At 34.8% G+C, this 12,755-nt stretch overlaps 1 protein-coding gene and 1 long non-coding RNA gene across 11 annotated transcripts in view; one reads left to right on the top strand and one right to left on the bottom strand.

Annotated features, from left to right (window-relative positions):
• Lar (tyrosine-protein phosphatase Lar) overlaps nucleotides 1–12,755 on the top strand; it is a 110,999-nt gene that overhangs the window by 8,041 nt on the left and 90,203 nt on the right. For all 10 annotated transcript variants that reach the window (XM_086837374.1, XM_086837376.1, XM_086837370.1 and 7 more), the window contains exon 2: nucleotides 6,292–6,355. The gene's annotated coding sequence lies outside the window, so the exon portion shown is untranslated. The remainder of the gene's footprint in view (nucleotides 1–6,291; nucleotides 6,356–12,755) is intronic.
• On the bottom strand, nucleotides 6,083–12,530 carry LOC110181341 (uncharacterized). The gene is made up of 3 exons (XR_002319497.2): nucleotides 11,817–12,530; nucleotides 10,525–10,591; nucleotides 6,083–6,188 (listed from the first exon to the last, which is right to left on the bottom strand). It is a non-coding gene; the product is annotated as an uncharacterized LOC110181341 (long non-coding RNA).

Here is a 12,755-nt window from a genome sequence, read left to right as displayed (position 1 = left end):
GGCCAAGTTAATTCAATTAACTTGACTTTGCCACTTAAGCTTTGCCTTTTAATAATAAGCAGACGGTTAAGTACTTTGCAACAAACTGCTGGATGTGGGGGGCAGAATATATTTAAATTAGAAAAAAAGAAAATGCAGAAATGCAAATAAAGCGACTTAAAACTTGTAAGAGCGAAGACATAAATCAATGCCGGAACATGCCTTGGATGGTCTGAGAGTGAGTTAAATGTCAATAAAACTAGGCTCCCCATGTATTTGGTCAACTCCAGCTGTGAATAAATGTCAGAGTCAACATGCCGTATGCGTAATAATGCCATTAGTTTGCGTGCTTGCGTATGTTAGAATGAATGCTAAGTGTGCGTCGTTTACCATTGGCTTGTGCAAGTCCACATAAATCAAATAAACAACTCAATTGAAATGTTAGAGCACTAATTTCATAATTATATTGTCATATCCATTATCCTTCCATTGTTGGTGTATTTGTGTGTGTGCGAGTGTGTGTAATTGTGAGTGTGAGATAAATAAGGCAAACAAACAAAAGCGCTGCATACTTTCGTGGGCAAGATTGCTTTCGCCGTCCACCACCACCATGCACGTTAACATCCACCACGTTTCGACCTTTAGCTTAATGAGTAAATCGTAAACTAATTGCAAGATAATTAATTTTAATTATTTGTGTATTTTACTTGTATTTCACCGCTGGTCTTCTTCGTCGACGCTCCCCCTAAGCGACATAATTAGACGGGGCCAAAAAACGGAACCAACGGAACCATTAAAAGCACATTAGCTTGTTAAGCGATGGTTCGCCCAAGCTCTCACCTCTTCTCCTTCTATTACCCGGCGAAATTCGAATTCGGTGTGCAAGCAGCGGGGATAACAAGAAAAACATACGTTCAGCCTTCCCTCTTCTCCTGTTTATTGTCATTACTCTGTTCATACATCATTATCATTAAAGCGCTAAATTGTTTTGTTGTCTTAGTATACAAATGTATATATAAATTGTCCTGTGAAATGGAGACAGTGTACTTATAGTTCGATATTTGGTCAGTTTCACGTTCACCAAACAATTTCATCAATTATTTTCGATGCTCCGAGCAATTTTATTGGCCGGGCAAGTGGATTGTATAGTGTTTATAATAAAATGTCCAGGGAATCGGTGGCTTATATTGCGTAGTTATCTGTTCTTCACAAATATGATGAGTCGTTATACATAGATTTAGATTCTGGTAGCTACAAATTTTAATCGTGGAAGATAAATTTTAAAAGCTTTAATATGTATAAATGTTACCTGAAGAAACCTATGCAAGATAGTTTGGTCAACTTTTATTTTGTTTTGGTTTCCAAGCTGGTAAAACATTTTAGAACTATTTTTAATTAAAAAAGTCCTGTGCAATTTTAGGGTTTTCCAACTATAGTAACTTCCCAACTCTAAATATATTAGAGTAGTGAAATTAGCTAACCAATAGTTATATTACCCTTTGCAAGGGTATACACAAATTAAGCTCTTTGCAAAAAAAAAAACATTTTGGTTCATTCGTAATTTTTTCTTGTCATTCGCCTTCGCTTTCCCTCCCATTCACATGTTGTTGATGTACAGTTACAAGTTTTCGTATGTATGTGCGATACTTTGTACATGTCAACATTAAATATTCATGATGCTTTCGGTGTGGGACAGAAAAAAAATATAGGGAATGCGGGTGGAACATGATGTTACATCTTCATACGCAGCAAAGTCGGCTACACTTTTATGCCTAAAACATTTCGTCTCCAAAATGTTGGTATTAGTTTATTTACCGTTACACGCTCAGTTACAGCTCACACACAAACGCACAGTGTGGCCAAGGGCGAAAGAGGAAAGAGGAGATAGAGTCATTTGGCACAGCCATTAATGTAGCCGCTAAGTGGCAATGTCATGCTAGGCTGGGCTAACTGTGCCGCCTGCCGAAAAGTATGTACATTGTGCTTGCATACATATGTACATATAAATATACATATATAGATATATGAAAAAGTAAAAAGAGCCTCAAAAATTGCGAACTGGAAAGGGTGCGTGCCCCCTGCCGGCTGAAGAGAGCCGATGGAGAAGTGGGCGGGCGATCTATGCATATTTCATAAGCAATTACTAAGCAATCCCAGCGAAAGGGCGTTGGTGGCTTTTAGACATTTGTCGTTGCGTCGTTGAGTTAGTAACGGCGAACATATAAGAAAAGAAAAACAGATGACAAGACGCTCTTAAAACTGGTCCAAATAAATGATTATTTTATTTTATAACAGCCCCCCACACAATCGCTGCTTTTGTTTTGGCTTTTTTAAGTCATTGCTTCCTATTATTTTCTTATTGAATTACCCCCAATTGCTTTGAGTTCAGTCCTTAGGGAGGGTGTGAGTGCGTGTGACCTGTGTGGGTTGGAAAAAGTTCAAAGCAGCTTACAGCCTCTTCTTAAATTCCATTTATGAAGCAATCCCATTAAAGTCTGATTTTGTCTTATTACATTTTCATTGTAATGATTTTTTTTGTCGATTGGATAAAAAGTTATTGGGCCACTTGGAAAAAGTAAATTAACTGTGAAAAGTCAAATTATGATATCAAAGAATATCACGAAAAATACCAAAAGTATTCGAGTGATATATGTTATGATTACAGAAGCAGAAAATAATGGTTTTCGAGCACTTTAGTTACTTAGTTTGTGATGATAAATTCTTGTACTAAATAGTTAGCCAAATATCGGTTACGAACATTATATTAAGTTATCCAAGGGACCAGAAACACATGGCCAAATTGCAAGTTGATTATCTCGCATAGACAGAGCCAAACAAAAGGCAACAATTATCTCAATTCCAGGTGCAAGTAATTAACGTCCTGTAAGCACATTTCAGCACAATATAACTAACGAAGACTGGGACCATGACTGTGACTATGACTATGATTGTAACGATACCATCGCACTTAATCTCCGATAAAGACGTGCGTCCTTTGTCCCTTCTTCTTAGTCAAGAATCGCTACTCTGAATGAACAACCAAATATTGATTAGGGAGAAGTTACAGACAAATCACTGTCCGCTATGGAGTAGTGCGAAGCTCAAAGGTCTCAAATACATTAAGAGAATCTTATCATAGCCCATTTTAGATGTTGATTTTTGTTTTTTTGGTGTCACCTGTTTGTATTTTAATGTGTACACTGATCAAATAATTGATTTTCTTTTTAGGTATGAAAAAAGCATAAACTTTTCGGTTGGTAAAAATAATAATTAGTTTATCTCATTTTATACAAGTATTAAAATTTAGTATTGAGCGTGGCTACAGTAGTTTTTGTAGGTCTATATGTCCAATAATCCGAGGGAAACAATATTTCTCCTCCTTTTTTATTTCAAAATCGAAATCATACCTTTAGGCTGCAATGTACAACAGAAATCGGGTAAACTTTTACGAGCTTACCAGTGAAGTTCACCTGTCCAGCATACATAACTAGAAACAGTTTCCCATTGACTACGATATCTTATATATTTATGCGTGTGTGTAACCGTGCTACATATAATTTTTGGTCCGCGGAGAAACCAATTTCCTTGGCGCACTTACTGCTATTTTGGTAATATGACCATTTTATGGCTCACGCATATGTTAGTGTGCGGGTGTGCGGAGGTGCTAAAGCTAAACACGTACTAGGGAGTGTTCAGCGGTGGAAAGTAGGCAGATGAAATATGTGCACAGCAACAGCACCTGTTTTTTTAATGAAACAATCTCGGCAAATATGATATTTTGTATGCAAACATGCAAAATATTGTGTAGGCTACGTCGACCCAAGAAATAGGCCTGAGCTCAGGCTAAGGGTGAAGTGAATGGTGGTGTGCGAAAAGCTTGGGTCCTGAAACATACATAAAAAGATAAAAAGCAAATATTTGCAAAAAGCTGAGACAAAAATGCCTGTAAACTGGATGAGTCTCATATATGGTTGTATTTTATAGAGTTTGTCAAATATTATATACGGAATAAAATATGAAACTTAAATTCCAAGCAAAAATATAAAAAAATATAAAATATCCCCCAAGATAGTGCAGAGAATGTCAAGAACATCTTCTTAAATTTGCATTAAACCAATTGTCAGCTTCATCTTGAATAAGAAGACATTTGTATACAGGAATTGTATGCTTGAATTTGTATTTACAACCATCCGCAAATAAACTTTTCCGTTGGTTTGCTCGCCACTCAATACTCGTTTGAGATATTGTATATCAATAATTCAATATTTATTTTCATTTTATGTCGCAATTTTCGGGCTCTTATTTTCAACTCAGCTATAAGACGTAACGAGGGAATTTAATCTTTTTCGCTGTGCCTTTTTATATTTTTTACCTGCTGGCACTTTGCTTCCTTGTACCGTCCTCATGCTCCCCAATATTCCGCAATATATTTTTTGTGCAAAGATCCGAAAATCCAATTAGTTGACGATGGTGATGCTGATATTTGTCATCACAGCGAAACGAATTGACAGACTAGACCTTCTCACACCGGACACCAATTGAAAATGCTATTACAAATTGTATTTATAATATGAGATTTGAAAGTAACTCAAATATATATATGTAACATATATATTCCCTAACAATTTTAGTATTTTCTTTAAGCTGGCCTAATATTAATCTGAACTTTAACTAATTTGAACTTATACTTTTTACTTTTTGAAACACAAAATTAGGCTGCCAGACTTTTAGCCAAATATTACAAATGAGGAATACATAGAGAAACCTCAGTTTTTGTCAACGTATTAACTCTGAATATGGAACCTATCTACTCTGTGAATATATACCGTCTTAAAATCTATATAAAATGTCTAAACACGACTTACGACCAGTACGAGTTCCTCTTTCCCCACTAATTACAGCTGTGAGCCCTTATATTTCTCAGGCCTTTCGCTTTGGTCATTTATATACTTTACATGGCTTCGTCTTGTAGTCCCAGTGGAGGCCAACATTTGTACGTTTGTCCACCAATGTATCCTACGGCCGTATCCTCGTTCCTGCCCCCTCCACCAGCAAAGCTGTCAACAAATTAACTGTGACGCTTATGGGGCAAACATAGGGAGGTCCAAAGGAAGGGAATTGAGACTGAGCTGGTTTAGACTGTTCAGGCAATTGGGCTCGACATGCTTGGCATGTTTTGGTGCTTAGTTTTAGGCGAGAATGTGTGCCCGCCCGTAGCCCAAAGGACCAAAAGTGCCAAATGCGTATGCCCGCAAATATCGAACAATTAACTTCTCTTAAATGGCAAACATTAAAGAAGGATTTAAATATCTACAAAATTTGTCTACATTTAAATTTAAAAGGCGCATCCAAATGTTATATATATTTTGCACCTTTCAAAGCACAGATTTTTTGAATAGTTTTCCCAATCAATCTTTTTTTTTTTTTTTTTTTGTTATTTTCGTTTTTGAAGGGCATTTGTGATTCGTGCATTTAAATGATTTCTTTTTTTTCGTTAGATTGGCTGGTCTTATAAGCGATATATATTCTTTGTATAAACAGTTCTGGTACGTGTTGTAATGATGCCGACACGTGACAAGGCGACAAGTTAGAAGAAGAAACCGGCAGCAGGGGTGGGCTAAGGCGACAGACACAGCGAAAAGTAGACAAAAGGCGCTGAAACCAGATATATATTTGGGAATATTTATTATGGCAGCCTGCAAAGGTGTATAAATTTGCATGAGAAACTGGTAAGAGGAGAAGCTCTCTGCTCCATGTGTATATATACTAGATGAATGGAGTGAGGAGGGGCTTCAGAACGAGCAGAGACTGCATAAACAAATAAACAAACAATACATAAATTTTTGAGACCAACATGCTTGGGAGGGCTAAGCAGGGCACATTCTCCTCGTTCCATTGTCCTTCGCCATTTCCGCCTGACGGTGTTCTTGGCTCCTTGGGCTAAGCCTGCTGGAGCACCTTGACTCTACATCCTGACTTTGTTGTTGGGCATTGACATTGGCTGCGCCACGAATCATAATAATAAGGGTATATAATAACAATAATTTGGAACACAAATGGTTGCGGCAGGACTACCTCTCTTTTATTAATAAAACAACCACAATTTATTTAAGTGTATATTTATTGACTTTTCTTTTAACATTTGTTTATTTTTAAATTTGTAATATTCATCACAGTCTTGACTAGGAGCATAATCTTCTGGGAAGAACCTGGAATAAAAAATAGATATACATTAAATATATTTATAAAATATACAAATATGTATGTATTGATGCATAATATAATGTAAACTTTTTATTTCTTTAATTATAGCTGATGTCAATCAGGAAGAGCTTCTTATAGAAGAAAAATCGTAACTATGACTATGTTTCCAAACGTGAGTATAATATTTAACTTTACTTATTCTTTTAATATTTAAAGAACTCTTATAATGTATAAGTAGGAGATATGCAGTAAATACTATAAATAAATAACCAAAATAAATAAATATTAACTTTCAATAGGAGGAACATAAACAAACATAAACAATACTATACTCTGAATCTTAGATACGACATGTTAAGAATAATACATTTGTTGAATAGGAAGTTGGAAATGGAATAATGGAGACCATAATGTTTCTATTTTATTATTACCTGTGATTTACATAAAATTTAAATGATTCCCTGACTATGGGAAGCAAACGACTACACAAACTATAAATATAAAATTTGGTTTACATTTTATACAGTCGAACTAATGAAATTATATTTAATCACTATATTAAGTATATAAGTCTAAATAACGGACTTGGGTCTGGCTGTTGCTAAATATAAAAAAAATATCTGTAAGCTAGTTGAAAATATTAACTAACATTGTTAGTATTTTTAGATATTATTGAAAAACGAACAATTGGGTTAATCGATCATAACTTTACAGATACAAACAAGTAGTTATATTTACTTTCGGAAGTTGCAAGTTAGGTTTCTTAAAATTAGAACACAAGATATTTAAGACTGTTTCAAACCCTGTTTTAAGCCATACGTTCCGAGTTACATTCACTTATAATCAGAAATTCACGAGGTGAAGATCACAACAGATACAAATTTTATTCGCAGTGACATTTAATGTGTCCTCTGTATAAAGAGATACGTTGATCTGCTTAATTTGGAACCGCAAAAGTTTTGCAATAGAAAATAATTTCAAGACCTTGGCGAAAAAAAAGATTAAAAAAACATTATTGTCTGACCAAAACAAATAGGCACCTTGTTATGTTGGACAACTGTTTAAAAGCGATTCAATGTTTTTTCTGACACTCCAGCAATTAGTTTAGTTTAAAAGCAGAGACTTTGCCGGGCAATAACAAAAACGTGGGTTTTAATGTTTAAAAAATTTCGGTGTTATAATCTTTCCGTTTTTTTTTTATGTATATAGCAAATCACGAAATATCGAATTTTGTCGAAATTTTTTCTTATGATAATATTAAAAACGAGAAGGAAAGCTCATGCCGGCTTGATTAAATATTTTATAACTATTTATTTGCTTATAATATATTATTTATATTTTTTGGCTAAAATTTTGGCCCGGTTAACAAAAAACATTCCTAAGCTATTATTAAAAAACAAATTTTCAGGGTTTTAAGAGGGGAGAAAACTTAATACTATTTTTATTGGGCACAACGGCATTATAATTTGCTTTGAGAAATCTATTGACAAACAAGAAAGTTAATACACACTAAATTTGTTTTAACCCCTATTCCTATCTCATTCAAACTTAGCCGCAGATAGCTTTCTTACTTGTTTCATTAATTTAATTTATCCCACAAGTGTCAAAAATTTCAAGTATTTTGGTAGTTATAAGAATTTTAAATTGTTGCCTAAAACTTATTATTTCAAGCATTTTGCAAAGGATTTTTTTAAAGCCAAATTGCAAAAAAATAAGGTAAACAAGGAAAAAAACTATCTTCGAAAATATTTTAAAAACTTCAATGTTTTTTCGTATTTTTATGACAGTTTTTTGGGGAAATCAAATATGAGCCATGCATAACTAAGTCACAAAAGCCTTATCTTTTATTCGGGAAGCTTTCCGATGTTAGTTTTGATAATAGAAAATGTAAACTGCAGAGCCAATATAATATTTAGAAAAATGAACAGTTCTGTGAATTTTTCATAATTTTAACCATGTTTATAAAATATTGCAAAAATTGGTAAGAGAGATGTATAGATGAACTGAGATGTATAGATGAACTCTTCACTGCGTTGCAAGCTTTTGACTAAAATTATAATAACCTGCAAAGGTATAAAAAGCTAACCGTGTTCATTTAGCTAAGTATTTTTGTCTTTTAAATTCTCGAGGTTCAGCTAACATTTTGTTAACATATAACATAAGTATTTATAAATTCTTGCCTCTGTCCCCATCTTAAATGCATATAAAAAATCTTACAAATAAAAACAGTTCTTGGTAATTTTAGCTGATGTCCGTGTTATTAATTTACTTTTCTTACCAGGTCCGATGTAATAATACATTTTTTGAATGTACTCAAAAGGGAAAAAAAGTTGATCACTTTAGAGATTTTTCAGTTAACTTTATAGATTTCTTTGTGCCTTTGTATTAAAAAAAAAATTAAAAACAAACAAAAAAACAAAATGATTGATCTGTAAAACTTATGATTAATTATTAATATGACAGATACTTAATATTCTAGTTTACCTCAGGGCTACAAATAATTACACAATAGGTAAATGCGGCAAGAGGAATTATCATCAGCCTCGAATGAATTTTATTTAGAAAACTTGGATTTCGAACTCCAATTTAGAATTTGTTATTACCGATTTTGACTCAGGTCAAGAAAATTTTTAAAAATATATATTTATCCTTCGCGAGAACCATGACAGGAATTGATAATTAATTCTCTTTTATGGAAAAATAAAATAGTCGACTAAAGTGATTTAGTTTTCTTAAGCAATTAGTATTTGAGTCACGGAGATGTTTCCCAGCTTTAATTACTGCGTCTGGTCAAAGGGAGCACACATCGAACAGATTTGATTTGTGGGTAAGCTCGTTTAACGCAGTGCACCTATGAGGAATCCTTTTCGGGTTCATGTGTGGGTGTGTGTGTGTGTGTGTTCTGAATGCGGGTCCTTTCAAAAACTTTGTAAACTGGTCAGGGATAACCCTGTCATACAACACACACACAAAAGCAACAAATTAAACTGTTCCTATTTGCAAATGAATTGTGCGTGGCGTAATTTCGCAGGAAACTTTCCTTTCTTGGGGATAAGGCATGATAGATAGAATGGCTTGCACAAGGCACCCACACACACACATATGAATGTATGCGTGCTCCTTACGCTTGAAATAAAATAAGTAGCATAATACAGAGGGCAACTGGCAACGAAATTGAAATGAAAGAAAATGATTCTTTTGTTCTCTCTCTCTCTTTTTTTGGTATCTCTGCGATATCCTTTCAGTGCGCCTTGGTGTGTCATGCCCTGGCTGACGAAACTTTTTGTGAGGGCCAGGTCCTTTCTGGCATTTCATACGTTCAATTGCTGGTGGTTAGCCGAGCCGGCAGCGTGTTCTGGTCGACAGTCAATTGAAAATGAAATTGGGAAAAGTTAGCAGAAACAGAACAGAAAACTCTTCTTCGCAATGTGTGCGAGTGGGCGTGGGCGTGGGCGTGGGCATCGTCTTTGAGATGGAATGGGTTTGGTGTCGGTGAGGCGGGTACGTGCGGACAAGCATGCATAATGAGCAGAAGCAGCAGGGAGCTCGCAGCCACGATCCTTTTGCCGCTCGAAACGTCCGTTCGCCCTATATGCGGGCTACCTTTGCAAATGAATACTAAAGAGACGCGTAAAAGTATGCAGCAGCAAGCAGCAAGCAGCTACGTGCCTGCTTCACGATGTCCCCTCCTTACTTGAAAACATCCTTTCCCCACTGAGCTTCTGTTTTATGAATACTTTTAACAACTCCCTAAAAAAACCGAACGATAAGTAGCTTTGTTTGCCAAAAACTTTAACGGCGGACACGTCATACTGCCGGCAATTTTTATAGATTTCCTTTCAAGTGCATTTGCTTGTTGCACTAACTACGCACATCATCCCCGCTATTTTCTTTGTGTTGGATATTTTTTACGATTTCTCTAGCCCCTACAAGTGACTTTGTGACAGATTGTTGAAGATTGAATTTGCTGTGCTTGAGTTCTTGGTATTAAAAAAAAGGAAAGGTGTGCAATTATAGTTTGAAGTTTTCGCAGAGCTAAAAGCTACATTAACTGTTTTTATTATTTCTAGATATTTTCCAATATTTCAATATTTCTCATCAGTATTTTAAAATATATTTATAAGCAATTTAAACATAGTTTTTAGAAGCAAAAAAATAGTAGGCGAAATATTACTTAGCTGTTTGCAAAATTACAAGGCTTAATGTTTTTTTTTTTTTTCAAAAATATACCATACTTTTTTAGTGCTCTTATTAATTTTAAGGAATAACAGCGGTTATACAGCCAGTAAATGCAAAGATTTGATTAGGATAAACTAAGTTAAGTTAATCAAAATTACTTACTTTTAAAAATTATCATCCAGCTTTCTTAACAAATCGTTTGAATTCCTTGAGGTCTTCATGTCCACATCTGAAAATGTATAAAAAGAAAAACGAAGACGTTATAAATTTAGACTATTAAATTATTACATTTATTTTTCTACTTTTTATAATTTGTTTGATTGGACATTTAATTTACATTTCCCTTTTCTATTGCTGATTACTACTGAGGTCGTAGATGTATTTGAATTTTTAACTTTTTCTTTAACTTTAACTTTATATCATGAAATTTACTTTTTCCACTTGCTTTTTAGTCTTGAATTAATTTTAGTAGTTTCTTTTTTGTTTGTAAATTGTAAAAATATTGTGCGCATTGCTGGTATTGCATTTAAGCAAAATTAATTAATTTGTTTATGCATTTGAAAAGTTACAACTCTACAGTAACAGAAGGAAATATAAATAAATTCACAACAATAAAATCCTTTAATAATTTTAATACAAAAGAAAAGTAGTTATATATTGGATTAATCTTTTTATATTTATTTAAATTTTTGGGCTTGTTTGTTATTATTTTATTCAGTTTTCAATAACTACTTTTTACCCTCTTGTGTGTTTAACACAAGCCAAAAATTGGCCGCCGGTCCACATTGATTTTAGGGACTTTAGGAGGTATACCTAACAAATTTTTTTTATGAGTTTTACGCAGATCAAGAAAGTTTAAAAATTATGGCCGCCTTCTTTTACTCCCACAACTAAAAAAGGGAGATTTTACAAATAAATACACATTCTCTTCAGACAAAAAAAAAAAATAAAATAAAAAATTGGAACAAGAATAAATAAGAGCAAAATTTGATTTTAATTTTTAAAAGCCTAGATTCGGAAGTACGGGTTTAACACAAATGTATCACTTGCTGGCTTTATTATATATGTATAATTTAATTACACATTCGTCTGAAAATTATTTTGAATTAACTTCCAATCAATGAACACACCGGACAGATATCTAGATAAAAATATTCCAAAACACTTCATAAAATGTGGTGACATTTTATGGGATTAAATTGCTGTTTATTTTATTTCGGTTGACTTGAGACCGTCGCACCATTATTTGTTCCATTTTTACAGACACTTACTTTTTGTGGCATTATTAGCTGAAGCACACAAAAGGAATCGCACGTAAAAATTTATTATGCGACTCCAACTTCTCCGGTATCTACCAAATTGTTTCACGTTAAAGTCACATACAAAATAAATAAGAATGAAACCGAAATGACAAAAAAAAAGAGGAAATTATTTCTTTCTTATGGGATACTCACATAAGCAACAAATGCAGTTTTTCGTGGGGGTATTTGGCCAACTCTGGTTTATTCTTCCATTTGCTTGGGTATTTTTTTGTTGTGCTCGTGCGTTTATGGAGTTTTTCCCACGGCGACTGTGTCGTTTACATATCGCTTGGCACTCTTCCCTTTTGCGGAGCTCCACGTTGTGCCGTCTAAACGATTTACGACACTTTTGCCACTGCTCGTCGCGCACATTGGCAATATTGTTTGTTCGCAGGCTTGGGTGTGTGTGTCTGCAGTATTAGCATTAAACAAACCCGTACACACACGCGTCGAAATGCTGTTAACTTGGCACAGGCAACGCCAAAATGCCGCACACGTTCATTTTTATTATGTTAAATGTCTCCTGGGGCCTCCTCGAGCATCTGCTTCCGCAACTGTTTTCATCTGCTCGGCGTTGTTTCGTTTTTGATTCAACTTTTCGTAACTGTCACTTGGCTTGTCACATTTCACATTCACTTAGTCTCAGGACTTGGGGCTAACATGCAGCGCGCCAAAACAAAAAAGTATGCCGACCAGTGAAATTATCAAAGTCTGCTGGACAATTCGCTCGCTCTCGCATACTTTTTGTAGGTGTTCGTTTGCTGCGTAATATCCTCCTTCTGGTTCGTCCTTTCAGCCGCTTTCAGCTCACAGTTCGCCGCTCTAGATAGGACTGACAACGGTAGAACGACGGTCAAAGTCAATGGCGGGTATTCGTGGATGCGATTTTCACCCTCGGAAGCCGAACACGAACATCGAGGGTATTGTAGGAAAGCTCAGTCCCGAAACGAGCACACCTCTCTTTGAGCAAATGATTTCCACAACTGAGTCACAACTCGTCCCATCTCTTTAAGCCGGAAAATGAGTTTAAGCGACTCAGTGGCTCCAAATGTTCATTTTTGAGTTGAGTCATCTCTTTGAGATATTAAGATG

This window comes from Drosophila serrata, unplaced genomic scaffold, assembly GCF_035046125.1.
Source record: "Drosophila serrata isolate PLE 108 unplaced genomic scaffold, ASM3504612v1 contig_302, whole genome shotgun sequence".
Classification (NCBI taxonomy): Eukaryota; Metazoa; Arthropoda; class Insecta; order Diptera; family Drosophilidae; genus Drosophila; species Drosophila serrata.
This window is presented reverse-complemented; position numbering and strand designations above follow the sequence as displayed.